Raw genomic sequence first — 13,329 nt, forward strand, 5'->3', positions numbered from 1 at the left:
ATCAAGTTGGGAAGAAATTATTACCGGAAAAGTTTCATCTTCACCTAAAAATGAGTATTTCAGATTAGATGGTAGTGGCTTCAAATCGAGCTTTGGCATTTGAACACTTGAAATCATGGACATATTGGACTGTTGTGATAATTTTTCAAACTTTGATTTCCAATCACTTGTCTTTTTCTCCTGAAAAGAATACAACAAAGAAATTATATGCAAAATTTTAGAATTATCGTTAAATTCAAATTTTAGCGCATCAGATGAAGATGTAGCGATAAACTGATCATCAACAGTTGTTCAATAAAATCTACTTCATGCAAATCATCTTTATCTCCATGTTGCTTGCAAATGTTAAAAACATTCATTTCCATGGTCATATTTCCAAAAGAGATTTTCAAGATACCATTTCTACAATTTATCAAAGCATTTGAAGTAGGAAGAAAGGGACGTCCTAAAATGACAGGTATTTGTGCATTTGAATTTAAAACAGGATGCGTGTCCAAAACTATAAAGTCAACAGGATAATAGAATTTATCAATTTGAAATAGAACTTCCTCTACAACCCCTCTTGGAACTTTTACTGAACGATCAGCCAGTTTAAGTGTTGTTGTTGTTGGTTTAAGCTCTCTCAAACCAAGTTGCTCATACAAAAAAAGGTAATAGGTTAACACTAGCACCAAGATCAAGCAAAGCACGCTCAATCCTATTATTCCCAATCACACAAGAAATTGTTGGACAACTAAGATCTTTGAATTTAGGTGGAGTGTTTTGTTGAATGATTGAGCTCGCGTTCTCTGTCAAAAATGCTTTTTGTTGAACATTAAGTTTCCTCTTGACAGTGTACAAGTCTTTTAAAAATTTTACATATGAAGGAACTTGTTTGATTGCATCCAATAGTGGTATATTAATTTTGACTTGTTTGAAAAGTTCAAAAATTTCAAAATTATGGTTGAGTTTTAAAATTAGATGCAATCGTTGAGGAAATGGAGCTGGAATGGGGCATTTTTCAACACTAGGTTCAGAAATGATTTTTTCCTCGATTTTGGAAACATCATTTTCTTGCTTTGAAGTCCCACCAGATTTTAGTTCTTTTGAAGAAATGGTTTTGTCAATAATTTTTCCACTACGAAGAGTCGTGATGGAGTTGGCATTTTCTTGTTGACTTTCAGAGGAACTAGAAACATTTACATTAAATTGCCCAGAGGATTTGGTTGAGGTTGAGTAGGAAATTTACCTTTCTCTTGAGAACGCAAAGAAGAGGTCAATGAAGAAAGTGTGTTCTTGATTTCATTAATGGCTTGTGAAGTTTGATTATTAATGTTTGCTTGTCCTTGCATGAATTACTGCAATGTTTCCTCAAGAGTTTTTTTATTGGGGTGGTGGAAAAGAAGGAAATTTTGAAAGCCCTTGAGGTTGTGGTATATGAACACGATTATCATCTCTCCAACTAAATTTGGGATGATTTCTCCATTGTTGATTATATGTTTCTAAGTATGGAGAGCGAAAAGGCTTTTTAAAAGTGTTCATAGCATTGGCTTGATCATGTAAAGCTTCTTTGAAAACTGGGATGTTAGGACAATCATGCGTTGGATGTCTAGAAGTTTCATAAATGCTACAAATTTCATCATTTTGCACAGGTTTAACTTCCTTTACTTTGCTTAATTCCATAGCTTCAACCTTTCTAGACAAACTAGCAATCCTAGTACTTAGATTATCATCTTGACTCAATTGATATTTTCCTCCACTAGAACTAGCAAGACTAGATCTTATTGAGTTTTCGATTGATTTTATTGTTTGCCAAGATTGAGAATTTTCAGCTAGATGATCTAAAAATTCTAAAACTTCATCTGGATCTTTATCTAAAAATTCACCATTGCACATCGTTTCTACAAATTGTTTTATTTCAGGAGTTAAGCCCTCATAAAAGAAACTTATTGTACGCCATTTTTCAAAACCATGATGTGGGCATGTATTTAACAAATTTTTAAATCTTTCTAAACATTGAAAGTACGCTTCATTGGGTTTTTGAGAAAAATTTTGGATTTGTCTTTTCAAAGCATTAGTTTTATGTGCTGGAAAGAATTTCTTCAAAAAATCACTTTGCATTTCTTGCCATGTGCCAATCAACCTAGGTTTTAAAAAGTTAAGCCAAGTTTTTGCTTTATCTTTTAGAGAAAAATGAAACAATTTCAACTTAACAAAGTCATTGGGGGCAAGTTTGATCGTTAAATGTGGTACATACTTCCTCAAATTCTTTAAGATGCAAATACGGACTTTCAAATTCTAAGCCATGAGAATTAGGAAGTAATGGAATCATACCTGGCTTGAATCGAAAATTATTAGCACTACGGGGGAAAATGAAACACGAAGGAGCAGAATTTCGAGGAGGTTGCAAGTAACCACTCATGGTTCGTTCTTGTTGGTTTTCATTTTCATCATGTACGCTTTCATTATCAGGCATGGTGGAAGATGTGAGTGAGTATTGAGGTGAGTCGAATAAATTACTAAAGAAAGTTTCACAATTATCTTTAACTAAACAATGAGAATTGAATTCACGATACCAATATAATATAAAATAACATAAACTAGATGTAAAGAACGAAAATTATGTGGTACAGCCAACCATATAATAATGTAAAAAACGAAAATTAGGTGGCACGGCCTTCTTTTTGAAGTAAAATAACTAAAGTAGTAAGATCGAAAATGAACGAGTGTACCTGTTTTATAAAGATTATGAAAGATAAGAAAACCTCATAGAAAGTAGCAGAAAATAATCCTCGACGCAAATCCCCGACAACGATGCATCTTCCAGCTGTCTTGAAGTTGGACAGAAACAAGTTGTGTCCACTTGCATTTTAGATGTTCCTTTGCCTATAAAAGAAGAACTTGGCCAAGATTTTGAGAACATCAATTCCTCTCCATCATATTCTAGTTTCTTTCATTTTCTTTGTAACATTTCATTATGTATTTCTAAACCATTAGCTAGAGTTAGGGGTGAAACTTTGGTGAATGTATAGTATTGTCTTTGATCTTTCACTTTTTCTTCAATGTTCATCTTCTTACTTTGAAGTATATGTTCTACAAATGGTTTTGATTTGTTCAAGACTTTGATTTATTGTAGACAATTTTGGCACAATAAATGCTTAGATAATCTCTACATACCAACAACTTATTTTGACATATTCTGTCAAATAATTATCAAGATCTATCTTTTAGTATATTTGCGATCAATGTTTTATCTTCCATATAAGATCACTCCTTAGTTGATGTCCATATGAGTTAAATAAAAGATCAAGAGCAATTTCTACCCATTTATCCGAAGTGAATCCCCAACGCTCTAGTGCTCTGCTCCATCGTATTTCCACCTACCATTTACCACTCATAGAATAGTTTATTTCCTTCCAATTCCCTATGGTTCGACCTCAGACTTTCGATTTTACTACTTGCGATAACCTGTACTTGGGTTTGCAACCTTAAAGTTGTAGCAACCACCAATCCCCACCCGATCAGCCCTGTACACAATCTCACAACACAACCATTACTACCCCTACTACCTACTTACAACTTTCCTCAAACCTATGCCAATTGGAACAAAAAAATAAACATCCCCTTCGCCAACCCATCTCTATCAAATCAAGCTTAGGCCAAATTAAGAAATGAAAAATATTAAAAATAGAAATTAATCACCCTTCTCTCACACACATCGAGAGTTCCTCACATTTTTTGTTCCTTTTGTGGTTATCTTTATTTCAGTCAATGGGTGATAATCATGCAATTCCAAAACATGGCTACAGCATCCAATATATTCAGACCGAAATAGGGGTTAAATTGGTGGAATCGATGAGTATTCAGTGATGTATTTCAACGCGTGAGGGATGCTAAAGCGAGGGTTGACCAGACAGAGATTGACTTTGAGAATGATCCCACATCGGAATACCATAATTTGCTAAATTATGCACAGGCTAATTTGACCGAACCTTAGCTATTGATGAGGTTCCTAGAAGTGAAAAGTTGGGTCTCCTTGGTCGTGTGAAGGGGACCATAACACCCGATATTTTCATGGGATGGTCCAAGGAGGTCAGATCAAATCTCATATCAGGACTATCACGACTTAGGTAGGGGAAGATCTCTCTACTCATGTAGATATTAAGAGCTCGGTAATCTCATATTTTCAGGATTTATTATTTGCTCCATCATGGCCTTTGAATCCCATACATCCTAGCATTATACCTAGGTGTAAGAGATGATTTTTAGTATTGATGCTGACAGTATTGCTAGCTTAATGAATTCTCTTTCTGTTTCTACCAGCACTGTTGGGATATTGTAAAGGATGATGTGTATGGTGCAGTTATTGACTTCTTTGAGGGTGGTTGTCTACCATGAGACTTTGCTACTACCTCCATTATCTTACTCCCGAAGAGGGAGAATGGTTATAGATGGACGCATTATCAACCTATTACCTTGTGTATGCTAATAAGCTTATCATTAAACCGTTAAACACCAAATTGAGTTTACTGCTGCCTCGTATCATTTTCTCTCAGTAGAGTGATTTTGTCTCCGATTGCCTTATTGGGGACAATGTTTCATTGACTCAGGAGCTCGTCCATATGTTGGATGATAGAATGTGTGGAGGAAATACTATGCTAAAGCTATATATGGCAAAAGCATATGATCATACGAACTAGGGATTCATTTACTTTATACTGGATGTGTTTAGTTTGGGCAAGTATGGATTGATAGGATCAAATGGTGTATCTCGGAGTGTCAATTTTTCTTTGCTCTTGAATGGTCGTACATGTGGCTTCTTCTCATCCGCACATTGATCCTATCTCCCTGGCCAATTGGTGAAAAGAAATAAGAGTGGTCTTATACTGCCTCGACAAGCAACGAATATACAGATACTAAAGTCAATGATTTTAATTGGATTTTTAAATCAGCGATGGCCATTCACATACTTGGGAGTCCCCTTATATAAAGGGGCTAAAAAGAGACCTCATTGTGAAGTTCAGAAGTAAGATTTCAGCATGGGCATCATGGTTTCTCTCTTATGGTTGTAGGATTACTCTGCTGAGATCAGTTCTCTCCTTTTTACCATTATATCTCTTTCAAATTATACGATCTCCCAAGGCTCTACTGAAAAAGTTGAAGAGTATATTTACACGATTCTATAGGAATTCGAAGGATCATACACGGTGCTCACATTAGTAAAGTTGGAAGAAAATTTGCCTCTCTACTGATTAGGGTGAATTGGACTTTAGGAGATTATAGGATATGGTGGACACGTTCTCCTTAAAACAATGGTGGCTATTTAGATCTCAGAGTTCTCTTTGGGCTCAATTTTTGTTGGGCAAATACTGTAGATGGACACATTCGTCACTTGTAGCAATTCCTTATTAATGTAGGAGGGTCCGAATCAAGCGACGCCAAGTTGTCAGATAGCACATTGATGGTGCTAAGATACCATGAGATGGAAGATTGGCACAAATATGGCAAGTGATCGCAATCTTTTCCTAATTGGGACAGTTTTGAACATGTTTTGGTAATTCGATCATAACTTTGGCTACAATTATCATAATCGCAATTATGATCCCCAATTCAGAAAAAGCAAGGCGTCAGTGAGGGGATTGTTTTTGAGGCCAAAGTCCATTGTTTTCCCTTCCGAATTCCCATTTCAGTTATTTTTTTCTATTTTTGGTAATATTTTGTTTGCCATTTTTGAGATGAGTATGAACTTGATTTGAGTCAAATTTTTGGAAAGTTACTTCTTTTAATATGTAGTTTATTTTGGTATAATTATTGAGATTTTGCTATTTTTGATAAAAAAATTCCAATAACATCGTTATTCTTCAGCTATATAGCCCGATTTGTGGGCTGTTTTTCGTCATTCTGCATTTTTGAATAATATTGAGTTGAATTTCAGAGAAATCTCTCTGTTGTTGGGCATTTCATTTGTATTTTTTCCTTGAATCACCTGTTGTAACTAGCTTGTGGGATAATCACTATCCTGCCCCACGTCACTTATTCAGCGTTTCCTATATCGAAGAGACTAAAGAGATTCATTCCACGTGCCAAGCGATTACGTGGCATCTTGGGATAGATAAGATCTTTTCTGGCATGATTGTTGGATGGGTGATACTACATTGGCATCCATCTTTCCACACAGATAGCACACATCTTCGAGGATGCGGAATTTTTTTTAGGAGACTAGATGGGCTTTGGACGGTTCCTATATACTCTTCCACAAGTTATGGCAGAACAGATTGCGGCCATTCCACTATTTATCGATGCCCCAGATCGTATTTTTTGGTAAGTTACATGAGATAATATATTCACAACCAAGTCAGCTTGGCAGTTGATTCACTCTAATAGGGTAGTGAAGGACTTATTTCGTTTACTTTAGAGCCCTATCATACCTATCAAAGTCTCATTCTTCTATTAGAGATTATGGCTGGATTTGATTCAAGTATATGCTATTATTGAAGGGAGAATAGGCAGTCAACTGGCTTCTTCGTGCTACTGTTGTTCTGAGATTGAGACCATCGATTATACTTTCACTGATAGCAGTATTTCAAATTAGGTTTAGTAGCATTTTGTCCATCTTCCCTACATTCTTATGATTGATAGTGAGAGCGTTAGACAAAGATTTCTTATATGGTAATTTTCTATACAGTTTGCACGGAGTGGGCATATTGTATCATTATCCCTCTACTGATCTTCTGGTTCATATGGACAGATAAGAATTATGCGAAACATAGGAATATAACCATGAGACCCAGATGAATCGTTTGGAGGGTATATCGTAGGATGTCCTTCCTATGCACTAGTAGTTTGTTTCGACCACTACATTAGCATGCTAAATGCAGTTTTCCTTCTACTTCTTCCTTACTATGGTTCGGTGGTGCAATCATCGGATGGATCTATCAAGATCAAATACTGAGGGATGTGACATCAGGGATCATGCAGGTAAATGTACCAAGTCCTTCTTAACTTCATATAGACAATGTATGATATTAGAGATGGAGCTTAAAGCTATTCTTTACGGAATACTATTGGCTAAGGATCTTGGGTTTTTAGGTATTTGGTTTGAGTCAGATTCTATTATGGCTATTCCATGATTATGCAGTGTTACTAAAGGACTTACAAATCACAAGCGTTGTGTGGCAAACTCCAATAAACACACAAAAAGATGCTTGTAAAAGAATGACTTCCTAAAAGTGGAAATGCTAGGGTTTTATGCTTGGTTGTTCTTTTTTTCTTCTTCAGACTGTTCCACTTCCCCACTCACGTTAGATGCTGCATTGCCTTCATCAGTTTCCAAGGCTTCTGAAAACACTAAAATTAAGCATACTTCATTCTTTTTTAATTCTATTTACGTTTAAAAGAGTTTTCCTCAAAAATTCAATTTAAAATATACGTTAGGCATTACTAACAAAAGAATTTGTTTATTAATTTTTACTTGGTGAAATCTATATTCAATAAAAGCCTAAATAAAACTGATGTAATCGTAATGGTAACATGAATAATAATAAATTTTGACGCTATATCTGAACCTAACTAGAGAACAAGGGAATACTTATACCTACTGTAGCACTTGCACAAAGTTCTTGTATGTTCAAATGTACCCACCACTTGACGCGGTAATATTATTCTCACTGCTAGATGTTGAGTCCGAAATACCATGATTAGTGGGTTTGAGTAAGGTATGCCATTCGTCAATATATATTGATCGGTCAGGTGATAGATTAGGAATTTCATGCTTCTGAAGAGCTTTCAGAATGTCTTGAGTTTCTTCCAAAGGGCAAGTTGCTTCCTGTATACTTTTCTCCCGTTCTACTATGGTGTTATTGTTGCATTTCTTGAGTATAGCATGAGGTAAATTGGTCAGGCATGCAACAAATATATCTGCAACAATAACTGAAAATCTCTCAAACACTTGAGTATTTGATGCCGAATGATAGCTTTCCTTATAGACCAATAGCAAATTGTTACTTATTTTGTACATTTAATTGGAAATTATGATATTTTCAGGCAAGTTAACTGAGCTTTCCATAGCATTTTCATTCATTTTACTCATGAATTTCTTCAAAATTTCTTCACTTCTATTTGCAAGAGCCTGAAGAGTTTTTTTTTGGAAGATTTTGATACCCTGGCAATTTTTTGGAGATCCACGTCTAACCACTTGCGCCTCAATTCAACTAAAACCCATGCAAAATATGCGGCACTCGTGCTGCTCAAAATTTTTTATGAACATCCAGACTTTTCTCCATTAGGCTCACATACTTAAAACCTTCAATGACACTTCTTAAGATCTGATTCATAATATTGTAACAAAACTGATTTGTCGGATTAATAAGAGCAAATGCCCCAACCTTAAATGTTTAGTTATTATGCTACTTAGTAAGTTATCATTCACACGTTAATGCTCATAATATTATATCAATTGTTGACTGATTTAAATTTTCATCAACTATTTAAGCTACGCTTAAAAGGGACGAAGTTAGCATCTGAAAAGTATAACTTGTCACACAAATATCCTTCTAGACTGTGCCTTTGATACATAATACCTCTAATAAAGTAAACTCTTTTATTTATTGAACATAGAAATTCTCGGATATGAAAAATCATTAACTACATTGTTTAAATTGAAATTTTAACGAGAGTTGCTAATTTTCATCAAAAATAGCATTTCATTAATGACCGTTAAAAGTTGATTCCCAAATAAACCACTTAAATTGAGAGGCATTTTTCCTTGATTTTCGATGATTTGCTTGGACTAATTAAACCCTCCATTTATTAAGCATATTGTAAACTTTTCAATACCCGAAGTAATTTGGGTTTGACGTTGCGATATATTAATATGACATTGTGGTCTAAATATGAAAAATTAATTAAGTTACAAAAAGAATAATGTTATTTGCAGTTGCTCACTACCGCAATCGTCCTACGTGGCATACATATGGCGGTTAGTGATTTGATACGTTAAAACTACCACATTAATATATCAAATCATTAACAGACACATGTATGCCACAAAGGTGACTATGATAATGAGCGACTGGAAATAACATTATTCTATGAAAAACACAACATCGTTGAAATCTCCTCCCAAGTTATGACTTTGATGAAGGTATCACATTAAATTATACTCTTTTATCTATTGAAATTTTTGAGTTCTCCTATCTGAAGATCATTGTCTAACATATTTACCTAGCTAATATTTTAATGATAGTACTAATCTTCGTTAAAAATAACACTTCATGATTGTTCAAAAAATGATGTGGTAGTAAATTATCGATAGCAACATTATTTGCGTGGATTAGTTAATCCCAACAATTCGTATGAGTAATACTAGTGGATAGCTGTCATATTATTCGATGAATTTAAAATATTTTTAATTTGTTGAACAATGTAACATTGACCGTAGATGTAATATGAACTCATTAGAAATGAATAGTTCTCCATGTGTCCTATAAAGATGAACTTGCTTTCATTTCCACACAAATTAAGAAAAATATAATTAATATAATTAAAATTATAAATTTTTAAATTAAAAGTTAAATTATAATATTTCTTAATTATAATTGAATAAAGTAAGAAATAAATAAAAATAAATAAAATAGTATTTTCTTTGTCAATTTTTATAATAATAAAATCAAAATAAAGGACTTTTGACAAGAAGAAAAAAAGCCTTTTTCACATGGGTTCAACTAAATTTTCAATGAATTTGAAAAAGAGAAAATTCCAAACACACACACACATTGTGTGATTTTTAACTTTCCAATTCAAAAATTGGATTTAAAAGTTTTTGGTTAAAAAATCAGAAGATAATTCAACTTTTGAATATTAATAATAATTTTATAAAATAAAATTAATATACATCCCCATAACCCAATCCGATTTCACTCCCAAATTGTAAATCATTTCTCATTTGTGACTCTTTTGAAGGCAAGGAAGATCAAGAGAATGTGGCCCCGCTGTGCGCCCATCGAAAAAAACAACACTCAAACCCGAGCCATGATTGAAACCAACAACTCGAACCAACCCTATACCAATCTCATAATGCTTTTAAACTCATCAATTAGCTGAGGGATTAAATCTAGCTGAGAATTGGAAAGCTTAGAAGATTCATGTGTAAATAGCTTGTGAGTAATGAATCACTGAAATTGTTGATTTGGATCTCCAAATGTATCTCCATTTTCCAAAGAAATGTTGTGAATAATATATTTTGTTCTTCATTTTTTTTAATCACATTGTCGAAGTACTTAGTGTTTTGATCCCCCAATTGAATCCATTTTATTCCTACTTTTTGTCTCAGGAATACCTCTTAGCACGCTAGTAAATAGTTGTAGTCTAAATTATATTTGTAAAGCTTTATTCTCGTTGTTTCTGATTGCGCATAGTAAAGCGTTAGTTCCTTTTCTTTCAAACTTTGTGAAGAATTACCAAACACTTGTTTATTCCAACACTTAAGGCCAATTTTTAGTCTAGATAATTTATACTAGAAAACCAAGAGCCTTGTCTCTACTTTTGATTGTTTCTAATTCCTTACAAAAATGTCCTGAAATTGTTCACCTCGAATCCAAATGTTCCAGATCCAGAAAGTAGATGGACGATTGACGATTCCATTTATCAATAATCTACAGTAGGGGCAATGGCCTAAAATGTTCCAATTCAATTGTTGAAAAAGAATGATAGAGCAAAGATCCATGGCAAAGGAGTTACCATTCATTTACCACATATGCCAGTTTGTACAAGTATATTGCAAGTCTTCATAATCTGCATTTTCTAGGTTACCATACCTTAAAACTGTTGAAAAATCATCAATAACACCTAGATTTGGCAGTTTGACACTGAATCTTTCTTGGCTGATAAAAGAGCACATTAAAATCACCCCTGCAAAAACCACGGTGGATCATATTGCTTGAGAGAACTTTTAGACTATCCCAAAGTTCCACCCTTTCGTGCGTGGTTGATTTTGCATATACTACAGTATAATGGAAAGAGTCGGGCTAATAGAATTTTTATTCAGGGTAACTAAGTCATTGTTCGAATCCATATTTTGAGCATTGATTTTGTAAGAATGATTTTTTGGAGAATGTGTAATTAAAAAGTAAGAAATTTTTTTGATTACTAGCAAAATTATTTTATTGAGAGAATATGAATGTTGAAAACTGAATTTAAAGAAAGTCAATTTTCAAAAATGAGGCTCAAACGGGGGTTAATTGTCTCGAGTCATTAGCAATGTTACAATTAATATCAAGGGTCCATAGCACCCAAATTTGTTTCAAGGGAAATTTTCATAGCTAAGAGATTAAGTATAATCAATTTCAAAACAAAGAAACAAGTTATATTAATTTGAAATTCAGATATTGATTAAATTTTATTTATGAAATAATTAATTAAAAATATATTTTATTAATTGAATAGTATTAAGGTCACAATATTGTATAAATTATTGTCACAATTATGTATTTGTCACAATTATAGACGTCAATGTCACAAATCACAAATTTCATATGTCACAACTTATTTCTCGATCACAAATTTAACAAACTAATAGGTCACATATTATTCATTGGTCACAAATCAAAAATTTTATTAGTCAAAACCCATGGTCACAAAATATCAAATTAATTGTTACACATTATTTCTAGGTCTCAAATTATCAAATTATTAGTCACAACTTCACAATTTTTTAGGTCATACATTATTTATTGCTCACAAATTATCTATTTCATTGGTCATATATTATTTATTGGTCACACATTAACTAATTTATTAGTCATAATTAATCAAATAATTTATGACCACTACATCATTTGTGACCAGCACATCACCACTACCTCCTGCAGCACTTCCGTCGTTAGGATTTATGTTGTATTGACAAATCTTTAGACAAAAGGACTAATATAATAAGTTGTAAAAGTCAATGAGTCAATTAGAATATTGTATAGATGAAATAGGTAACTTAGGGTTTCAATTTTGAACAAGAAAGAAAGAGTAGTCGAATTTATGCTAGCCTATCTCTCATCTGATGCTCAAGCTAGAAAAACAGAAACACTATTACCTGCCTATCATTGATCTCTCGCTCGAGTGACACATAGATCACTCAACCATCGCTATCCTGGAGCTAAAGCGACAATGTTACGCGCAAAACTCTAATTCGCATTTTTAAAGGGTTTTAATTGGTCTATGCTAGCTAGTTGACTTCTACTATATATACTATTGCCCTATCACTTTTTTTGGGTAATTGTTCATTACATTGTTTCTTCATATCATCATTCAAAGATTTAAGAGCATATTCAAGCATTAGATGTATTCTTTAATTCTTGAGTCCATACAACCACATTTTTGGGAAAAACATCAACAACACATAATCAAAATACCCGCTTCCTATACACATATAGGAAAATACTCTCTCAGTAGCTTTTAGCAAAGGTGCTAAAGATTGAGGGTAGTTGGACTCGAAGCACACAAAGAGCACAAGGAAAATGAGCTCTTGTTTATCCATAAGAGATAGCAATTTCAGAAGATTGGGAACAGTTGTGAGTGAAGCACGTTTTAGTAGGTCTTGGAAATTGTAAGAATTAGATCAGCGAGTCTAATGGATTTTCTAAGCTGAATCATACTATAAGTTCGTATTGTCTATAGTGGAGTTTACTCACTTAATCCCAAGTTTTTACCCAGTTGGTTGTTCTCTGTCAAAAATGTTGGTGTTGTTTATTGCTTTAATTATTGATTGTGGCATTCAAACCATTGGATAATTTGGCATGTTTAATTAACCACCTAGAAACAATAAAAAAGTAACTTGTTGCTTTTAATTGTATAATTCCTAATGTTGGTTTAAAATAAATTGGCTAAATCAAACCTTTTCAAGTGGTATCAGATCTTTTCAAATGGTATCAAAGATTTTCAAGTGGTATCAGAGGCTAAAATTGATCCTTGAACTTTTTAGTTTAGATGAGTCAGTTATTATCCGTTCGCCCTTATTGTCATGGCAACAATCATGCCTATTGGAAGGTTAGAATGAGAGTTTTACTTAAGTCGATGGATGAGCATATCTAGTTCAGTGTAGTAAATGATTGGACTACACCTACTAGCACCGTTAATAATGTTGTCATCCCACGCCTATAGCGAATTAGTCAAATACAATTTTTTATGAATGCAATTGAAATATAAAGCCCTACATGCCTTACTTATGGTAGTGTCTCCTGAAAAATTTAGGCAAGCATCTATATGTGAGGTTGCAAAAGAGGTTTGGGATATTTTACACAACACACATGAGGGAGCTCATGCTATTAAGAACTTCAAGTTACAGATGTTGGCCATTACATT

The sequence above is a fragment of the Olea europaea genome, chromosome 14 (genome assembly GCF_002742605.1).
Source record: "Olea europaea var. sylvestris chromosome 14, O_europaea_v1, whole genome shotgun sequence".
NCBI lineage: Eukaryota > Viridiplantae > Streptophyta > Magnoliopsida > Lamiales > Oleaceae > Olea > Olea europaea.